Source organism: Gossypium arboreum, chromosome 12, assembly GCF_025698485.1.
Source record: "Gossypium arboreum isolate Shixiya-1 chromosome 12, ASM2569848v2, whole genome shotgun sequence".
In the NCBI taxonomy this organism is placed as follows: domain Eukaryota; kingdom Viridiplantae; phylum Streptophyta; class Magnoliopsida; order Malvales; family Malvaceae; genus Gossypium; species Gossypium arboreum.
Window position 1 is genome coordinate 99,684,837 of NC_069081.1, and position 21,487 is coordinate 99,706,323.

Genomic DNA, 21,487 nt, shown 5'->3' on the forward strand with positions numbered 1-21,487 from the left:
GCTGACATGACAATATTTGTCTTATATGATACATCAACAAATAATTTAAAGATTATAAAAATATTCAAATTCAAAAGAAATTATAAAAGTTCATAATTTTTTTTTTTAAAAAAAAGCATAGAGTGCATATGGATTGTCATGTGAGTTGCAATGTTTAAAAATTTAACATTTTAGTTAGTATTTCTATTAAAAACAACTATTCGACTCAATTTGAAAGGTTGATGGCCAAATTTAACTTCTTTTAAAAGATTGAGGATCAAATTTAGCTCAAAAAATGAATAAGTGTCAAATTGAAAAAAGATATATGTAGCGACATAAATTTTTTTAGCTTGATCGCTACTTAGGGTGTTTGATTGAAAGTTTAAATATCAAGGTTTAATTTTTAAAAGGGAGTCGCCACCGATCTTTTTTCTTGGTGTGATCGGACACCTAATGACTCCTCTTTTTCAAAGAAAAATTTATTTTTGGATAATAAAAAGGCCGAGTTTAGGTTTACGTCAAAATTCAGAGAAAAATTGGGTTCTGGAGTCGGTTACGCACAAGGAAGGTATTAGCACCCTTGTAACGCCCAAAATTGGTATCTTATTAAACAAGTGTTGTCTTAATTTTCAAAATTGCAAGTTCAAAGTAACATTTAATCATGATCCGATCAAAACACGAGAAATTTCAAGTTTCGTTTTCTTTTGAGAAGGACATTCCGTTTTTAACACGAGCCGATTGATATTCACCCAACATAGCAATGATATCGACAACTTAATGTTAAATCGGTATGTTGTCTTACTTGTTGAAATTAAAAACATGAATAAAAATATTTCTAGATAAAAATAAAAGTGATAGAAAACTAACATTGATGTTGAAATAAGATATGAACTAATATGCTAACTTCGAACGGATAAATGATGATAAAAAGTTAAAAATATATGAAGCAAATAATATATAAAACATTAACAATGTATATGCGATAATAATAGTAAAAACAAAAGTAATGGATATGATACCAAACATGATAATAATAGTATTAAACAAGAAATAGAGACGAACATATATAAACATATAATAATAAGTAAAGTGATGGAAACATAATATTAAAACACTAATAATGTTACCTATATACATACGTATATATATTATAAATATAAACATGATAATAGTATTACAAAGTATATACTTAGTATGATGTTAAAAATACATACATAATATAGAGTTATTAAATATATATATATATATATATATAAGATAATATGTAAGAAAAATATAATATAGTATTCAAATATATACATGATATAAATAAAGATACAATACTAAAAGGTATATATATATACATAATATATAAAAATGCATAATGTTAAAATATTTACATAATATATACATACATAATAATAATATTGAAAATGTAACGCCCCCTTTACCCGAGACCGTCGCCGGAGTCGAGCACGAGGCATTACTAAACTTATTTGAGCACTTAAACAAATTCAAACAATTTATATCACACTTTCCAGACAAGCTGTCCAACTGTGTCATAGTTGCTAAATAATTCATATCTCGAGTTATAAAACTCGAAATCCAAATCCGTAAATTTTCTCTGAATTTATACTCATATATCTACTTACCAATTTTTTCTAGAATTTTGGTCAAGCCAATTAGTACAGTTTATTATTTAAAATCTCCCTGTTTCAGGGTTTGACTACTCTGACCTTTGTGTATTACGAATCAGATATCTCTCTGTACAGAGCTTCAATGACTATGCCGTTTGTCTCTAATAAAACTAGACTCAATAAGGAATCTGTACATATAAAGTATGACTTCTAATTATCTTTGTAAAATTTATGGTGAATTTCCAAATTCAGAACAGGGATCCAGAAATTGCTCTGGCCCTGTTTCACAAAAATTTAAACATCTCATAAAATATAGCTCATATACCTGTTTTGCTTCTTCCATATGAAAATAGACTCATCGAGATTCGATTCCATAATTTATTAATTATTTAATTCCATTTCTACTATTTTTAGTGATTTTTCAAAGTCAAACTACTGCTACTTACGAAAACTATTTTAGTACAAATATTGTTAACTAGTTTATAACATCTTTACTTCAATTCATTCAAACTCTATACATGCCATATAAATCTTCAAACATAAAACAAAAGCTACCGAATTGATCTGCATAGTGTGCTTTGTTGTGTTGATCCGATCTACCCACTTCACTTCAAGTCAATCTACATAAAATATTAAACACACACAAGTAAGCTTATTGAAGCTTAGTAAGTTCATAGGTTAAAAGTAATGCTTACCAAACATAATATTTCCAAACAATACCAAAACATTTACTAAAGTTTCCTGCGATTCACAACCATTGTTATAATAATTCACATAGTTGAGCTCAACAAGAATAACTACTCAATCTCTTTCATTTGGATCACTTCTCTTTTATTTCTTATAATCAAATTAGGAAACGGCTTACGAAATTGAGTACGTCGTTGCTCAATGCCACGATTCACAACTCAGTATGGTTTTCCTCATTGAAATACCATACCTACATTTTTTACTCTCGGTATGGGAAATGCCATACCTACATTTCTTAACTCAAGATGGATTTGATAATACCATACCTACATTTCATGTTTCAAGATGGATAATACCATACCTACATTTCACAACTCAGTATGGATGATACCATACCTACATTTCACACTTTGCCATGGAACAACCATGGTCTTATCCATCAATTCATCACACGTCACGATACTGAACGCATTACTCAATCCTGCGTTTTTCCTAATTTGCATTTCCACATTTATTCTTTCATTAACAAAATCTACACAATCCCACAACAAATTCAGTATATAATAACACATTATATACTTCAATCATTCACAAATAAACATCTAATTTCAACCATATGAACTTACCCGCTAATTTGTAGAAGATATTGAAATTTTGGGACTATTCCGCAACTTTTTCTTTTCCTCGTTCTTCTTTGGATTCTTGATCTATAATATAAAATATTTCTACTCATTAGCATTTATTTGATTTCTATTTCACTTCACAATTTATGCTGTTCAAATTTCGAAATTGCACTTTTACCCCAAAATTTATAGTTTTCACAATTTAGTCCCTACTCAATTCACCCATCAATTGAACTAATTTTTCTCAATTAACACTTTATTTTATCATTATAAACTATTTCAAAACCTTTTATATTCTGAATTTCAACAGAAACCTTCAATTCACAACTTTTTCACAATTAGGTCCTAAATATCATTTCCTATCAAAATCACTTAATAAAACCACCTTAATATGAAATTAGAACTTAAATTTCATAATAATTCATCATAAAATTCCCTTATCCATCCAGGTTAACTTCCAATTTCACCCATAAAATCAAAAACTAATGAATTCTACAAGTGGACCTAATTGTAAAAGTCATAAAAACATAAAATTATCAAGAAAAAGCAAGAATTAGACTCACATGATGTAAAAATATGAAAAACCAGCTTTCTCCAGACCTTCTATGGCGTTTTGGCTGAGAAATTATGAAGAAAATGTCTAGATTTTTCAATTACATCATTATTTAACTATTAACTTTTATCTATTTCCAATTTTGCCCTTGTTCACATTGTTTTCTTGCTTATTTCATACCCAAACCGTCCAGCCATTAACCTTTGGGTCTAATTGCTCTTTAAATCCATCTTTTAAATACTTAAGCTATTTACTCACAATTTAACAAATTTTGTGCTATTTTCAATTTAATCCTTTTCAATTAATTAGCCATCCAAACGTTAAAATTTTCTAACTAAACTTTAATACTAACTCAATGACACTCCATAAATATTTATAAAAATATTTATAGCTCGATTTTCAACTTTGAGGTCTCGATACCTCATTTTTGACCCGCTTGACCTAATAAATTCTTTTAATTCACTAATTTCACCATTTCACAAATTCTTCTAAATTCTTACTTGACTCATAAATATTAAATTACTATCTTGTTCAATCTTATTTGTCGAATTTAGTGATCTCAAATCACCATTTCCGACACCACCGAAAATTAGGCCACATGAAAACACCTATTAATAATGTCACATAAATATGTACCTATATATATTAAAGATATATACATATACTAATATTAACAACAATAATAAGGATAATACAAAAAATACATACATGAAATAGTATAAAAATATATATATATATATATATATATATATATAACTAATAATATACATATATATATATGAAATAACAATAAAATATATGAATAGTATGATACTTACAAATATATACATAATATAATTATTTAAAATATATATATATATAATACAATAAAATATACTGAATAATATAATATATAAAAAATACATAATATATGAAAAATATAATATTTTAAAAAAACTAAATAAGAATATTAAAATAAAAAATAAAAATAAAAAATAAAAAATAATGAAGAAATGAGTAAAATAATATACATAATAATATAATAAGAAAATAATATTTTAATAATAAGCACTTAAAAATATCTATACGCATATAAAAAATAATAATAGTGAAAGTAAATAATATAATAATAAATACATATGTACATAATAGTAAAAAAACGAGACATTTTAAAATAAATATATATATATATATATATATATATATATATATATCTAAATATAATATAATAATAATAATAATAATAATAATATAATATTATTAGAATAAAGTAATTAAAATAATACTGTATATAAAATATATATACATACATATATAATAAAACATACACTAAGATTAATAATAATAACCATACTAGAAATAATGATGAAATATAAAAAGTAAATATAATCCAATAGTAATATTAAAATAAAGTAATTAAGATAATACTATATATATATATGTACATACATATATAAAACATACACTAATATTATATATAATAATTGTTAGAATTAAGTGACCCAAATTCTTATTTAAATAAAATACGATGAAAAATAAAATAAAAGTAAAATCCATATAGAACTAGACTTCTTTTATTTTATTTTAGAATAAGGTTTTAAACCTTATTAAACTCCATCTATTTTATATTGATTAGGATAAGGTGTTTCAATCCTACTAGAATATGGCTTTGCAAGCCTATAAATAGACATAGTCTATTCCTCTTGTATTTGAGTAAAAATTTTTGACATAGTGAATTTTCTTCTCCTCTCGCCTGTGGTTTTTTTCCCGAAAGGGTTTCACGTAAAATTTATGTGTTCTTTATTTTTATTTATTTTATTCTATTTTATTTTTCACAAATTGGTATCGAGCTTAGGGTTATTCATCTCGATCACGGTAATGGCGTCTTTGAAGTATGAAATTCACTTGTTGGATCGCAACACCGATTTGCGTTGTGGCAAATTAAGATGCAAGCAGCTTCTTGCACGATGGATCTAGAGGATGCCCTGTTAGGGATAGATAAGATGCCTTCGACATTAATGATGAAGAGAAGAAGCGTAAGGATCGAAAGGCATTAACACAATTACATCTCGCATTTGTCCAACGAAATTTTGCAGGATGTGATGAAAGAGAAAACTGCCACGCATTATGGAAGAGGCTAGAACAAATATGTATGTCGAAAACTCTAACAAGCAAGTTGCATATGAAGCGGCGTCTTTATGCTCATCGTTTGGAGGAAGGTGCGTCAGACACGAACACTTAACAAAGTGTTTAAAGAAATTCTCTCAAACTTGGAGGCCATGGAGGTTCAAGATGATAAGGAAGATCTAGGGTTGATTCTACTTTGTTCGTTGCCCCGTCTTATTCAACTTTTAGAGACACGATTTTATATAGCCGAGTCTCTCACAGTTGATGAGGTTTATGATTCTTTAACCTCGTATGATAAGATGAAGCATCTTGTGGTTAAACCCAACTCTCGGGAGAGGTCTCATTGTTCGTGGGAGACAAGACCGAATGTTGATGATGATCGTGGTAGAACACAGAACGGAATCTTCGTGGTAAATCTAAGGGTAGATCGAAATCTTCAAACAGAGGTAAAACTTGCAACTTCGCAAGAAGAAAGGGCACATTAAATCTGAGTGCTATAAGCTACAAAATAAGATTAAAAGGAGGCTGCGAATCAAAAGGAAAAACAAACGAAAAATTCGGTGAAGCTAATGTTGTAGAAGACTACAATGATGGTGAACTTCTAGTTGCTTCATCAATGATTCTAAAGTGGCGCGAGAGTGGATACTTGATTCAAAGTTGCACCTTCCACATGAGTCCCAATCGGGATTGGTTTACAACTTATGAAACAATGATCTCAAGGTGTTGTTTTGATGGGAAATAATGCTTCATGTAAAATCGCGGTGTTGGAACAATTAAAGTTAAGATGTTTGATGGAGTTGTCGAACACTTAGTGACGTGCGGCATGTTCCGAATTGAAAAGAAATTTAATTTCGTTGAGTACTCTTGATTCAAAAGGGCAGATACACAAATGAAAGTGGGGTTTTAAAGATTTCAAAGGGTCCCTTGTTGTGATGAAAGGGCAAAGAAAGATTGCCAAGTTATATGTTTCTGAGGTTCTATCATTCTCGGTGATGCAATTGTCGCTTCCTCTTCCTTGTCGATGATGATATTACTAAACTTTGGCATATCGCCTAGGGCATATGAGTGAGAATGGCATGGCGTAATTAAGCAAAGAGGACTTCTTAATGGGCAAGGAATTTGCAAACCGAATTTCTGTGAGCACCGTGTTTTGGGAAGCAAAGAGAGTTCGATTCACTAGAGGAATCCATAACACGAAGGAAACGTTGGAGTATATCCATTCGATCCGTGGGGGCCGTCGAGTGCCTTCGAGAGGTGGAGCTAATTATATGCTAACCTTTATTGATGATTTTTCCGTAAAAGTTTGGGCGTTCTTCCCAAGCGAAAAGCGATGTGTTTTCCACATTTAAGTCTTGGAAAATTATGATTGAAAAACAGATGGGAAAAGCAGATAAAATACCTCCGTCATGCACAATGGCTTAGAGTTACGCTCGATGAGTTTAATAGATTGTGCAAGTCGAAGGGATCATGAGACACTTGACGATTCGTCATACTCCACAAAAAATGGCGTTGCGAACGAATGAACGAACGATCATGGAGAAGGTTCGATGTATGTTGTCAAATGCCAACTTACCAAGTCATTTTGGGCGAAGCGACCTCTCTCGCATGTTTTTGATCAACCGATCTCCATCCGTTGCCATTGAGAAAAGACTCCACAAGAGGTATGGTCCGTAATCCCGCTAATTATTCGATTTAAAGATTTTTGGGTGTCTGCGATGCTCATGTTGATAATGGAAAATTGGAACCGAGATCCATTAAATGCGTTTTCTTGGTTATAAAGCTGGTGTAAAGGCTATAAGTTATGGTGTCCTGAAAATAGAAAAGTTGTGATTAGCAGAGATGTTGTTTTGATGAAACGCTATGCTACCTAACTTATCTCTTAAAGACTCTTCCAATAAAGAAAACCAAAAGCGGTGGAGCATCGATTAATACAGAATCAACTCCTCAAGCCAATACAAAATTGAGAATAGAGTTGCTTCTTCACCGCAATACTCTATCGCCAAAAACAGGACAAGAAGAGAAATTAAACCTCCAAAGAAGTATGCCGAGGTTGATCTAGTTGCTTATGCTTTAAATGTGGTGAAGATATAGATGCGAATCAAGAGCCATTTAATTATTCGAGGCGATTAGTGTGAAGACTCGAAAAGTGGATGTTTGCTATGCAAGAGGAGATGGAATCACTCCACAAAAAGCAGAACATGGGATCTTGTAAAACTTCCTAAAGGTAAAAAGGCATTAGTTGTAAATGGGTGTTTAAAAGAAAGAAGGGACTCCGGAGTTGAAGAACCCGGATATAAAGCAAGGCTTGTTGCAAAGGGTTGTGCAATTAGTTGGAAAGCCACTTTGCAAACTACGATCGCTTTGTCTACCACTCAAGTCGAGTACATGGCGATTCTTGAGGCTTGTAAAGAAGCTATTTAGTTGAAGGACTATTTAGTGAACTCAATGAAGACCTTCAAATCAGCACGATATTTTGTGACAATGAGTGCCATCTTTCTTACAAAAGATCAAATGTTTCATGAGAGAACAAAACACATTGATATTCGGTATCATTTTGTTCGTGATATTATTGCTCGTGGTGATATTGTTGTGAGCAAAATTAGCACTCATGAAAATCCTGCAGATATGATGACTAAGTCACTTCCTATAACCAAGTTTGAGCATTGCTTAGACTTGGTTGGTGTTCATTGTTGAAGTTAAACCCTTAAGGGGTTTTTGGAAGAGGTGAAGAACTTGTTTATTGAAAGTTCGCGATGAAGAACTTGTTCATTGAGAATTTGTGTCAAGGTGGAGATTGTTAGAATTAAGTGACCCAAATTCTTATTTAAATAAAATACGATGGAAAATAAAATAAAAGTAAAATCCATATAGAACTAGACTTCTTTTATTTTATTTTAGAATAAGGTTTTAAACCTTATTAAACTCCATCTATTTTATATTGATTAGGATAAGGTGTTTCAATCCTACTAGAATATGGCTTTGCAAGCCTATAAATAGACATAGTCTATTCCTCTTGTATTTGAGTAAAAATTTTTCGACATAGTGAATTTTCTTCTCCTCTTGCCGTGGTTTTTTTTCCGAAAGGGTTTCCACGTAAAATTTATGTGTTCTTTATTTTATTTATTTTATTCTATTTTATTTTTCACAATAATAATACTAGAAATAATAATACATTAAAATAATAATATTTAATAACCGAATATTAATAATAACAATAATAATAATAGAAATAATAGTATTAATAATATTAGGAATGATAATAAAAATATTAAAAAAATAAAAATAAAATAAATAAATAAATAAAATGAAAAAAAGGACTAAAATTAAATTAAAATCAGGGGCGAATTTGAAATAATAAAAAGGGAAAAGGGCTTATTTGAACGCGCACAAAACAAAGGGGGACTAAAAACACAATTATTCCTCCCCCCAAAACACAACACAGCAAGAGGGACTAAAACGCAAAGCGCTACATACTTTGGGGCCAAATTAAAAAACTGAAAAAGTACTTGATTGCAGAGGCATGAAAAAGCGGAGGGGCTAAAAGTGCAATTAGCCCTTCTAATGAAAAACACGCAGCGGGTCGGTCAACAAACGGGTTAGGCCAAAACGACATCGTTTTGGGGTTTAAAGGCCAACCCCAAAACGACGTAGTTTTGGGGGGCTATAAAAGGTCCAAAATTTGCAAAAAAAATCATTTGGTGAGGAGAGAAAGAAAAAAAACGAGAGAAAAGGAAGAGAGAGGGGAGGGGGAGGAGGATTTCTGGCCAATGGCTGGTCACAGGTCCGATCGCCGGACCACCGTCGCCGGCGCTGGCGCCGACCACCTTGAAAAGGTATTTTTTTTTGTATTATACTTTTTATATATTTATATGTTTTTGATATATATATATGTGGAAAAATGAAACCAAAACAGAATTTAAAATGAAAAAAAAAAAGAATAATCACATTAGGCTTTTCACACTTTTGATTCTTCGATCTTTGGTATTCGGTTTGCTTGGAGGCTATTCTTGTATTTAAATGCTGATTAAATTGCTATTTTTACTCTGAAATTGAATGTTTTTCTTATTTTTTTGTGTTTGAATTGCCGAACCGTTTTACATTTGTTTTCATGGCTTTTTATAGCCTTTATAATGCCCTAATCCTATTGTTTGCGTGATTGCTTGGTCTTGGAGATCAGTTGGTGGCCGGTGGAGTGGCGGAGCAGGCTTTTAGCAGAGGGGTCGGTGGGGGCAAACGGTATGGGGTGATGGGACTGGCTAGGTTTTTTATTATATTTGTTTTATTTGTGGGTAAGGTTTAGTGGGTATTGGGTTGTATTTGGGTTTTAATGTGATTGGGTTGGCTGATGTAATGGGTTTAAATTTTAATGGATGTGGGCTGATGGGTTTTAGGATATTGTTGGGTTTAATTTTGGGTTTAAGTGGGTCAAAATTGTAAATGGGTCATGGGGCAAAATTGGGCTATAACAGCTGCCCCTCTTTACTCATTGTCGTATAACGATAACAGAGTTGTTGTCGTGTGACGAGAATAGAGTAAAGACTTTTAGGAAAGACCAATTTTGCCCGGCCTCGTCGAGCTTTGACCTCTTTGGCGCTTCTCTTCTTCAGGTAGTCTCTTTCCAGTCCAACGCATCTTGTAGCTTTGGTTCAATCCACTGCATCTTCTGATATACACCTTGTAGCTTCAATATTCCCCAATGTAGCTTCAAGGATATGAGATTTGTGGCTTCGATCTGCATCACTGTAATTCAGAAAGATAAGATCTACAGCTTTAATCTACTCTTCTATCGCTTCAGTGAGATAAGGTTTTGGTCTTCTCTTCTGTCCCTTTAGAAAGGCAAGATCTGATATCCTCAATCAGTTCCACTGTAACTTTGATTAGCTCCACTGTAACTTCGGGGCTCTGCTACAACTTCAGGAAGATAAGACTTGCAACTTCAATGTGCTCCACTGCAACTTCGATCAGCTCCAATCTTTATTCTTTACTCGGCATGTGATCCTGAGCTCAACTCATTCCTCGCAATGTGAATTGACTCTTTGAAAAATAGACATTAAAAACAGAAATCAAAAAATAGCTTAGCACGTGAGCCAAGGCTCAACTCATTTCTCGCAATATGAGTTGGTTTTTTGAAACTTAATTTGAAAAGCAGATTTTGAAAATACCTCGATATGTGACCCGAGGCTCAACTCACCTCTCGCAATAGGAGTTGATTTTTGAAAAATATAAATTGAAAAAACAGAAATTGAAAATACCTCAGCGTGCCCTGAGGCTCAACTCACCTCTCGCAATATGAGTTGATTTTTGAAAAGCATAACTTGAAAAACGGAAATTGAAAATACCTCAGCGTGTCTTGAGGCTCAACTCATCTCTTGCAATATGAGTTGATTTTTTTGAAAAGTAGAATTTGAAAAGCAGAATTTGAAAAGCAGAATTTGAAAATACCTCAGCGTGCCCTGAGGCTCAACCCACCTCTCGCAATATGAGTTGAGTTTTGAAAAGCATAAATTGAAAAACGAAAATTGAAAATACCTCAGCGTGTCTTGAGGCTCAACTCACCTCTCGCAATATGAGTTGATTTTTTTGAAAAGTAGAATTTGAAAAGCAGAAATTGAAAATACCTCAGCGTGTCCTGATGCTCAACTCACCCCTCGCAATATGAGTTGATTTTTTTGAAAAGCATAATTTGAAAAGCAGAAATTGAAAATACCTCAGCGTGTCCTGAGGCTCAACTCACCCCTCGCAATATGAGTTGATTTTTTTGAAAAACAGAAATTGAAAATACCTCAGCGTGTCCCGAGGCTCAACTCACCTCTCGCAATATGAGTTGATTTTTTGAAAAATAGAAATAAAAACATTAGAATACCGAAACATGTCATCTGGTGGAACTCAGGTGTCTTTTCCTTTGATTCAGTACAGCTATAATCACATCCTCTTGCTCTACTGGAGTACTTGTATATGTCATGCATGATGTTATCATAATGTGCACATGTTGGTCTTAAATGCCTTTATGCCTACATGATCATGCTATGCGCCTTGGGTTTGTTTGTCATATGTCCCTTTCCGTCATGATTTTTGATGATCTGCGTTCATTGCTTCGACTCTTGACTTTCTCTTCAGGCCCTGTACCTGTCTTCAATCTTCACGAATAATCTGCGTTTCTCAGATATTGCTCTTTTGCTTTGTCCTTGCGTTGAGGCTATTGTACTTATCAAATTCTTAACTGGGTAATGCTTAACATTTCTTTTGTTTAAAGCATGTCATTTCACTATTTATCATGTAAATAAACTACATAATGAGATGCATGAAAATGGTCAGGTAGGGCCAAAAGGATACCTCACATTTATTTATTTCAAATGTAGCAAACAAAGAAGGTTAATCAATGATAGTAAAAAAAGTGTCATAAAGAGAAAAGGTATCGCATTCAACAAATACAAATACTCTAGATATTTAACGCATGAACTATTCCCCGTTCCTCAATCAAGGATCTTTTCGAGCATGGCTTCTTGCGTAGAAGATTTCGAGCTTTCAGAAACGCTTCAAATACTGTAGTCTCACTGTTTGACCCACCGTTCAAACGCCTTGCTTTTTAAGCCAGTTTGTTTCATTAGAATGCCCTTTCGGGTTTTCATTCTAATCTTTTGTGTTAATCAAGATGCCCTTTTTGGGTTTTCACCTTGATCCTTTTTCTTTTAGGCATAATATTTCTTCACAGCATCTGAATTCACTGGATTAGGTAACTCCTTCCCATCCATCTCAGTGAGAATCAAAGCCCCACCTGAGAATGCTTTCTTTACGATGTACTGTCCTTCCCAATTTGGTATCCATTTTCCTCGCAGGTCTTTTTGTATTGGGAGAATCTTTCTCAGCACGAGTTCTCCTTCGTGGAATTCTCTTGGCCGTACTTTCTTGTCATGGGCCGCAATCATTCTCTTCTGGTACATCTGTCCGTGACAAATTGCCTTTAGACGTTTTTCCTCGATGAGGTTTAACTGGTCATATTGAGCTCGAACCCATTACGCTTCCTCTAGTTTTGACTCCATTAAGACTCGTAGAGAGGGGATCTCAACTTCGATAGGTAGCACAGCTTCCATCCCATAGACCAGAAAGAAAGGAGTTGCCCCCGTAGATGTCCGTACAGATGTGCGATATGCATACAAAGCAAATGGTAGCTTTTCGTGCCAGTCTTTATATGTCTCGGTCATTTTCCCAATGATCTTCTTAATATTCTTATTGACTGCTTCAACAGCTCCGTTCATTTTCGGGCGATAGGGTGATGAGTTATGATGCTTTATTTGAAATTGTTCACACATTTCTTTCATCATCTTGTTGTTCAGGTTCATGGCGTTATCTGAAATGATTCTTTCAGGCAAACCATATCAACAAATGATTTCCTTTTTCAAAAACCTACAAACTGCAGTCTTCGTCACATTGGCAAACGAAGCGACTTCTATCCATTTTGTGAAGTAATCAATGACCACAAAAATGAATCGGTATCCATTAGAATCTTTTGGGGAGATTAGCCCTATAACATCTATACCCCATATAGAAAAAGGCCACGGAGAAGTCATGACACGAAGGGGCGAAGGGGCTACATGAATCTTATCGCCATAAATTTGACATTTGTGGCATTTTCTTGCAAAACTAATGCAGTCGCTTTCCATCGTCAACCAGTAATAACCGAGTCTCATAATCTTCTTGGCCATAGTGAAACCATTGGCATGTGTCCCACAAATCCCCTCATGGACATCTTCAAGTATTTTTTTGGCTTCAACAGCATCCACGCATCTCAAGAGCACCTGATCTTTTTCTCTTTTGTACAGGATGTCCTTATCAAGAACAAATTTCGCTGCCATTCTTCTGATTGTTCTTTTGTCGTTCTCATTTGATTGTTCAGGATACCTTTGATTCCTGATATATTTTAAGACATCATGGAACCATGGCCGTCCATCTGGCTCTTTTTCAATGCTGAAACAATGCAGGGACTTCATATATGCTCATTTGAAGAGGCATTATTTCATTTCTCTGCTTTGCTTTGAACATTGAAGCCAAAGTGGCGAGCATCGACCAATTGGTTTTCTTCTCGTGGGAAGTAATAAAAAGTTATTTCTTTGAATTCTTTGATCAATTCAGCCACTAGATCACTGTACTTAACCAATTTCGGATCCCTCACTTTCCAATCTCCACGGATTTGGTAAATCACCAATGCTGAGTCTTCGTATACCTCTAAAGTTTTGATGCTTCGTTCAATTGCCGCACGAAGTCCCATGATACAAGCCTCATATTCCGCTATGTTATTAGTACAGAAGAAGTTTAATCTGGCAGTGAACAGGTAATGGTTCCCTTCTGGCGATACCAAGACTACTCCAATCCCATGCCCTAAGGCATTCGATGCGCCATTAAAGCTCATTTTCCATGACTTTTCTTTTGACGACTCACATTATTTTTCTGTAATACACATCAAGTCTTCATCTGGGAAATCAAATCTCAATGGCTCATATTAATCTGTTGTTCGAGTTGCTAAGAAGTCAGCTATTACGCTCCATTTTATCGACTTTTGGCTCATATAGACGATGTCGTACTCTGACAGTAGGATTTGCGATCGTGCCATTCTTTCTGAAAGTGCAGGTGATTCCATCATGTACTTTATTGGGTCTAGCTTTGAAATTAACCATGTCGTATGATACAACATATATTGCTTGAGCCTCCGAACTACCCAAACCAGAGCGCAACAGTATTTTTCAATGGATGAATACCTTGCCTCACATTCAGTGAACTTTTTGCTGAGGTAGTAGATCGCCTTTTCTTTCTTTCCTGATTCGTCGTGTTGCCCCAGTACGCAACCCATTGAATTTTCGAATATAGTCAAATACAATATCAATGGTCTTCCCGAGATTGGCGGTACTAGCACTGGAGGGCTAGATAAATATTGTTTTATACTATCAAAAGCCATCTAGCATTCCTCATTCCATTCTCCGAGATTATGTTTTCGAAGGAGTCAAAAAATTGGGTCACACTGGTTGATAAGTTGAGCGATGAATCGGGCGATGTAGTTTAACCGCCCTAAAAATCCTCTGACTTCCTTTTGCGTGCGCGGAGGTGGTAACTCTTGAATAGCTTTTATTTTATCTGGATCAACCTTGATACCTTTTTCACTGACAATACAACCTAGCAACTTTCCCTAGGTAACCCCAAACGTACATTTGGCTGGATTAAGCTTTAGCTGAAACTTTCTCAACCTTCTAAACAACTTCTTGAGGTTCACTACATGCTCTTCTTCCCCTCGAAATTTAGCAATCATATTGTCGGCGTAGACCTCTATTTCTTTATGCATCATGTCATGGAATAACGTCACCATAGCCCTCTGATATGTTGCCCCAGCATTCTTTAACCCAAATGGCATCACATTGTAGCAAAAAGTTCCCCACATTGTTATGAAGGTAGTTTTCTCCATATCCTCAGGGGTCATCTTGATCTGATTATACCCCGAGAATCCATCCATGAAAGAAAACAATGAATGTTTTGCTATGTTATCCACCAACGTATCAATATGTGGTAAGGGAAAATTATCTTTAGGACTTGCTCGGTTCAGGTCATGATAATTTATGCACATTCATACTTTGCCGTCTTTCTTTGGTACCGGGACTATGTTAGCCACCCATTCTGGATATTTGGAGGCTTGTAGGAAGCCAGCATCAAATTGCTTCTTGACTTCCTCTTTTATTTTCAACAACATCTCAGGTCTCATCTGTCTTAGCTTTTGTTGAATAGGTTTGCATTCTGGCTTTAATGGGAGTTTATGGACTACTACATCTTCATCCAATCCTGGCATATCTTGACATGATCATGCGAATACATCTTTGTACTCGTGGAGCAAAGCAATCAAATTATGCCTGGTGTCCTCTGAAATAGAGGTCACAATCTTCACTTCTTGCTTCTTTTCTTCAGTTCCCAAATTTATTGTTTCAATAGATTTTTGATGAGGCAAAATCTGTTTATCCTCTTGTTCCACCATTCTTAGCAAGTCAGGAGACGAGATATAGTCTTCAGCATTTTCTTCGACTTCAAATTCTCCTAAACAAACAACCTTCTCAAAATTGATTTCAGGACTCCTAACGAGTTTGTTCATGCTGTTGATATCTGAGGACCTAAAAGTTGAATGGAAAAGGAAACTATAGAGGGGCATCCAAGTATTGGAACCAACAAACGAAATGCTATGGTATGGTATGAGGCAAATGTACAGATAGGCTATGAAATGAGAAGATGATTATGAAATTAGTGATAATGCGAAAGATCGTGACAAAATGCATCTTCATTGATATTCATTTAAATGATAAAGAACAAATGCAAGCTCTTACAAAAGAATTCTATTATATCTAAGGACACAATAGAGGGTTAATGTTTAAGCATTACTCTGAAGACTTATAAACTACAAGAAGGTCCTCGGCAGTCCAATTGTTCAACATGAAACCAGGAGGACAAGGGCGTATCGTTGAAACATCTTTAATTGCCTCACTTCCTTTATCAATGACATTTATACTGACATTCTGAAGACCCCTTTCAATTAATAACAGCGTGCTTTGTGTATTATCCTGTCTGGGGTATATCATCCCTGCAGATGTAAATGTTTTTGACAAAGAAGGGTACGTTATGGGCTCCCATTCTATTTCTCGGCCCAAAGTTCTCGCAATCCTTCTCTCTTGATCCTTCTTCCACTGTTTTCTTCTTTGACGCATATTTGGTTGAAACCCTAAATTGTATCGAGCTTTGTGATGTATCGGCTTTAATGCACTAACTATTCCTTGCAGATACCTTCCTAAACCTTTCTTTGCTCGGGCTCCTCTTCCCATAGTCATCTTAATACCCATCCTAGTATTTCTTGACAGTTTTGGCGCGGGAATTCTGTTTCCCTCAGTGACGAATGTGGCATTGACAAATTCAAGGGATCGGAAGGAACATTCTATAGCATCTTTACTCACTTCAATGTATGGTGCGTCGGTAGAAATAGATGCTACAATATCTTCTTTTCCCTCGACAGTGACCAAACAGCCATCTATGATAAATTTCACCTTTTGATGGAGGGATGATGGGACCGCTCCAGCAGAATAAATCCAGGGTCTTCCCAAAAGGTAATTGTATGATGGTGTAATGTCCATGACTTGGAACTCGACATTATATATGTAAGGACCCACTTCTAGAGGATCTCAATCTTCCCCATGACTTCACGTCTTGTCCCATCGAATGCCCTTACTGTGGAATGACAGGGCCTTAAATAGGACAGATCCATCGGAATTCTGGAAAGCGTGGCCAAAGGCATGACGTTGAGTGCCGACCCATTATTGATGAGTACGTTCGGTATTATGTAACCCTTGCAGTGGGTTGTGATATGCAATGTTTTCACGGAGCCTCTACCATTAGGCGGTATTTCATCATCACTAAAAGAAATGAAATTATTCACATTCAAGTTATTCACCCACCTATCCAGCTTTTCAACAGATATATTGTTTGCCACATAAGCTTGATTTAACACTTTCAACAGAGCGTTCTGGTGTGGTTCTGAATTCAACAGTAGAGATAATACCGAGATTCGTGCTAGCTACTTACTCAATTGTTCCACCATATTATACTCACTATGCTTGATAAATTTTAAGAACTCCTGCACTCCCTCCTCGTCTACAAGCTTTTTAGCTTCTTGTTTAGGTACAGTTTCATGCTCATCTTCGGTCACGTGCATCAGTGCTTTTCCTTTCTGTTTCAAGTCACTATTCTTCTTCACTGGTTCGACCTCTTTCGAATAACATCTCCCACTACAAGGGAAATGACCTACTTCCCCAACACTTCCAGTCATGGTTTTGGGTTTTTCGTCTTCAGGTGTGACGATATTAACGTCGTATTTCTATGGTACTGCTTTATTGTCCTTATAGGGGAAAGGAGATGGTACTTCAATTATCACTTTTGGTTTCACCGGCTCCTTCTTCGCGTCATAATAAATTATTAACGGTCGGTCGGCGCTATACGAGAAACCTGACGATTGATTGTCAGAGGCGCATATTTCTCCTCTATCGGCCTCTTTGCCTTTATAAAAAATCCCAATCTCCTTGTTATCCATCATATTTTGCAGTAATCTCCTGAACTCCTTGCAGGATTGAAGTCGTGCCCCTCAATTCCATGGAATTCGCAAAAACTTTGACCTTTTGCATTTCTTCCTTCGAATACTCTGTTAAGATGACAAAGTAACCCCTTTCCAACTAGTACCTCCCAGATTTTCTGCTGAGGTGTTCTTATTTTAGAAACCCATCTTCTATTTTGTCGTTTGTCCTCCTCTCCCACTGCGCTCACATTCCCTTCGGTGGGTTTGGAAATGAGTTTCTGGCGTTACCGCCAGTGCCATCAAATCGCAGAATGCCCGCATTGATGAGTCCTTGAACTCTCTTTTTGAAGGCAAGGTAATTTTCCGTAGAATACCCCTGGTTCCCAGCATGGTATGCACAACTAGCATTTGGATCGTACCATTTGGGGTATGGAGGCTTAAGGGGTGCCATGTAATGGAGATATATTAATTGCTTCTCCAAGAGTTTTGGGTACAGTTCCCCATACGACACAGGGATAGGGGTAAATTATGGTTTCTCAGGATTGGGTCTTGTTGGCCTTTGTCCATTCCTGGGTTGGCTTTGAGCGGGTACATTGCTTTGTGGGAATGTGGCGATGGGCCTTTGGTTGTTTGTGGCGTATACGGGGTAGGAAGGAGGTGGTGCTTGTTAGTAAGGGGTCTGAGGAGGATAATAGAAATTTAGAGGAGGATAATTTTGAGGTCGGGGTTGGTTTGGATATGGATTAGGGGTATAATGGCTTTCCATTCCCACCATATGGGCTTCTGGTTCTTTCTTCTTCATGGGTGCTACCCTTTTTGAACTTTCTGAACCTTCCATCCTCCCACTTTTGATGGCATTCTCAATAAGTTCTACGGATATTACGATATCTGAAAAATCCTTCATAGCACTTCCCACCAGTTTGTCATAGAAATGCGCTTTTAACGTGTTGATGAAAAGGACCGTTATCTCAGTCTTAGTCAATAGAGGCTCCACTTGGGCCGAGATATCTCTTCACCTTTACGCATACTGTCTAAAGGTTTCTGCTGGTTTCTTTTCCATCATTTGCAGAGTCATTCGATTAGGCACCATATCCGATACATACTTGTACTGCTCATAGGATGCTGATGCCAAGTCCTTCTAGGATCAGATCTTTTCTATACTAAGCTGGTTGTACCACTGAAGAGCTGATCCTACTAGACTATCTTGAAAATAATGTATGAGTAGCTTATCTTCGTTCACATAGTCGGTCATCTTCCAGAAGAACATGATGAGATGCGTTTTTGGGCATCTTGTCCCATTGTACTTTTCAAAATCAGCCACCTTAAACTTCGGAAGCAGAATTAGATCGGGTACCAAACTGAGTTCTTTTGCACCTAGTGCGGAGAAGACTTCAGTGCCTTCTATCGCTTTGAGTCTTTCCTCTAGACTCCTATATTTCTCATTCGTATCGTGATTATCCAATTTCAACCTGGCTATCTCTGCTGGATCGTCCAAATCTGGAACGAGTGGATCAGTAGGACTAGCCCCCGGGTTTGATATGAACATTCCTTGCCCCAGATTAGCAGGTGGCGCAGGTCGTTGCTCCAGGCCTGTAGGTTCCCATTGAGCTTACCCTCTTTGTGTTGCGTGGGTATGCAGTGGAGTAAATCCTGGTGGATGGGGCGGATCCTGATCATGATTAGCCCTTAACTGTGGTTCCACAACGTCAGGGTTCATAGGTCCCTTTCCTTTTACCAGAGCCGACATCATTTCCATCATCTTAGCCATTTGATCCTTCTGTTCAAGTGATTCCTCTCGAGATCTCACCATCAAATCCCTCGTTTCTTTCTGTGACTTAACCAGTTGTTCTTGCAATTCCCTTTGGACTCTTTCCATCATTTCGATTCTTGCATTGAACTCAGCCTCCATTGTTCTAGCTTGTCGACGCGTTCTATACGAATGACGTGATTCCAGATTTGAAGTGTTGTGACTGTAAATTATATGATTCTAACCTTAGCGAGTGTTTATGGGATAGGTACATACAATGAATGAATGAATGAATGTATAAATGAATGTCAATTATGAAATAAATGCAAGAAATGGGTGTTGATTTCAAAATAGCCCCTATTTATGCATTTCATTCATCAAAAGAGTTCATTACAAAACATTTTGCTATTTTCGATTCAGCCATTACACAAACTTCCTAGCTATATCGCCATATTTCTTTACTCGTGCTATGAATTCTGATATGTTCGATCTTCGACTTGGAGGGAATTGGCAAATGAGAATTTCAGCTTCTTCCGATAGTTGTACCACGTGCATGGCTACCCTACGAATTTCATTGATCAAATAGCTAAGTTGCATTTCTTTTTCTTGGAGGCCCTCTTCGTAAGCACGAATGTCTCTATCATATTGACTATTCTGTTCTTCCAAAGCCTCCAAGAGAGTATCTAACTGTTGTTGACGATCTTGGAGCATATCTTCTAATTCCCGTATTCTCTCTTTTAACTCTCGGCGTTCAGACTGACTAATCGTAAGTTTGCCAGACACAGTTTCATATTCGGTGTTCTTCCTCCTTAGTTCTATCATAACCCGCGGAGCCTTTTCCTCCTCTTTCTTCGCTTTTCCTTTCCAAAATTCCATCCCGCCTTTAATGTTGCTTATTTCTTCTTTCCATTATCTCGACAACTTGCCCAGACCACTATTCTTTATTGTGCCTCTTAACTTTTTATTTTTCAGATGAAGATCTCTTAAGTCATTTCTTACGACTTCAGCCTCTTTTTGTACTTTCTCGATTCTGAATCTTTCAATCTGAACGTTGATCTTTAATTGGTAGTTTTCCTCTTGAAGAGCACTAAAGTCCTGAGACATCTTGGCCTTTTCTCGTTCAAATTCTTGTTTTGCCACTTCTAACTCAGACAATATTTCCTTCAAGAAGGGATTCTGAAAGGCGTAACTCATTGACGAAACTCGCTGGCTATTCACCCGTTGTATTCTCCATACGTTGTAATCTTGAGTGAGAGTATCAGCGTACAGGGCCAACTCCATCAGATGAACTTCCTTCCAAGATTTTGTAGCGCTTCAGACCCTCTTCATATAGCCTTCACCCGCAAAAGCAAACTCAGACTGCGCTAATCCTCCAGTGGCGGGTATGAATTGTCGTGAAAAAAATTGCCTCTGGACCATTAACGGAGCGTATCCAATTCCTTCCAATAACCCGAGTAGTGGGACGAAATCTTGATTTCCAACCTTGTATAACAGAACTGAAGGACGGATCCACGGTGTTCTCTAGGTTACATCTTCAGCTCGAAGGTTCTGAAAAACTGAAACCCAATGCTCTTCGGTGACACCCTTTGGCCATTCTCTCTCAAGATAGGCCTCCAACGGGGTGAAAGTTTTTGAAAACATATGGTACGGTGTGCGCTCTACTTTCCAGAAATGGCTTAAAATCCAAACATTAAGAAATTGCGCACATCCGATAAAGCGTCCCTTCCCCACTTTCCTACAATTGTTTAAGGATCTGAAGGTCTTAGCCAAGATAGTCGGGACAGGGTTGATTCCTTGCTTTAATCTTTCGAAGAAATCCACCACCGCAACTTCTATGTGTCCAAAGACTTTCGGGAAGATATTCAAACCGTAAATGGCCAAAGCAAATAGATTTACCCTTTTCAACATGTCGGGATGGTTCAGAACCAAATCTCGTAGGGAAGACCATGGGATACAAATGGTTACATTCTTCTTCTTTATCTGTTTTTTGGCCCATGCGTCAGTCATATCTGTCAATCTCACTAACTTTTTCTTGAAGGTCATCGGCTTAGGCTCCTTCACATATACTTTATAGAATTACACATTTTC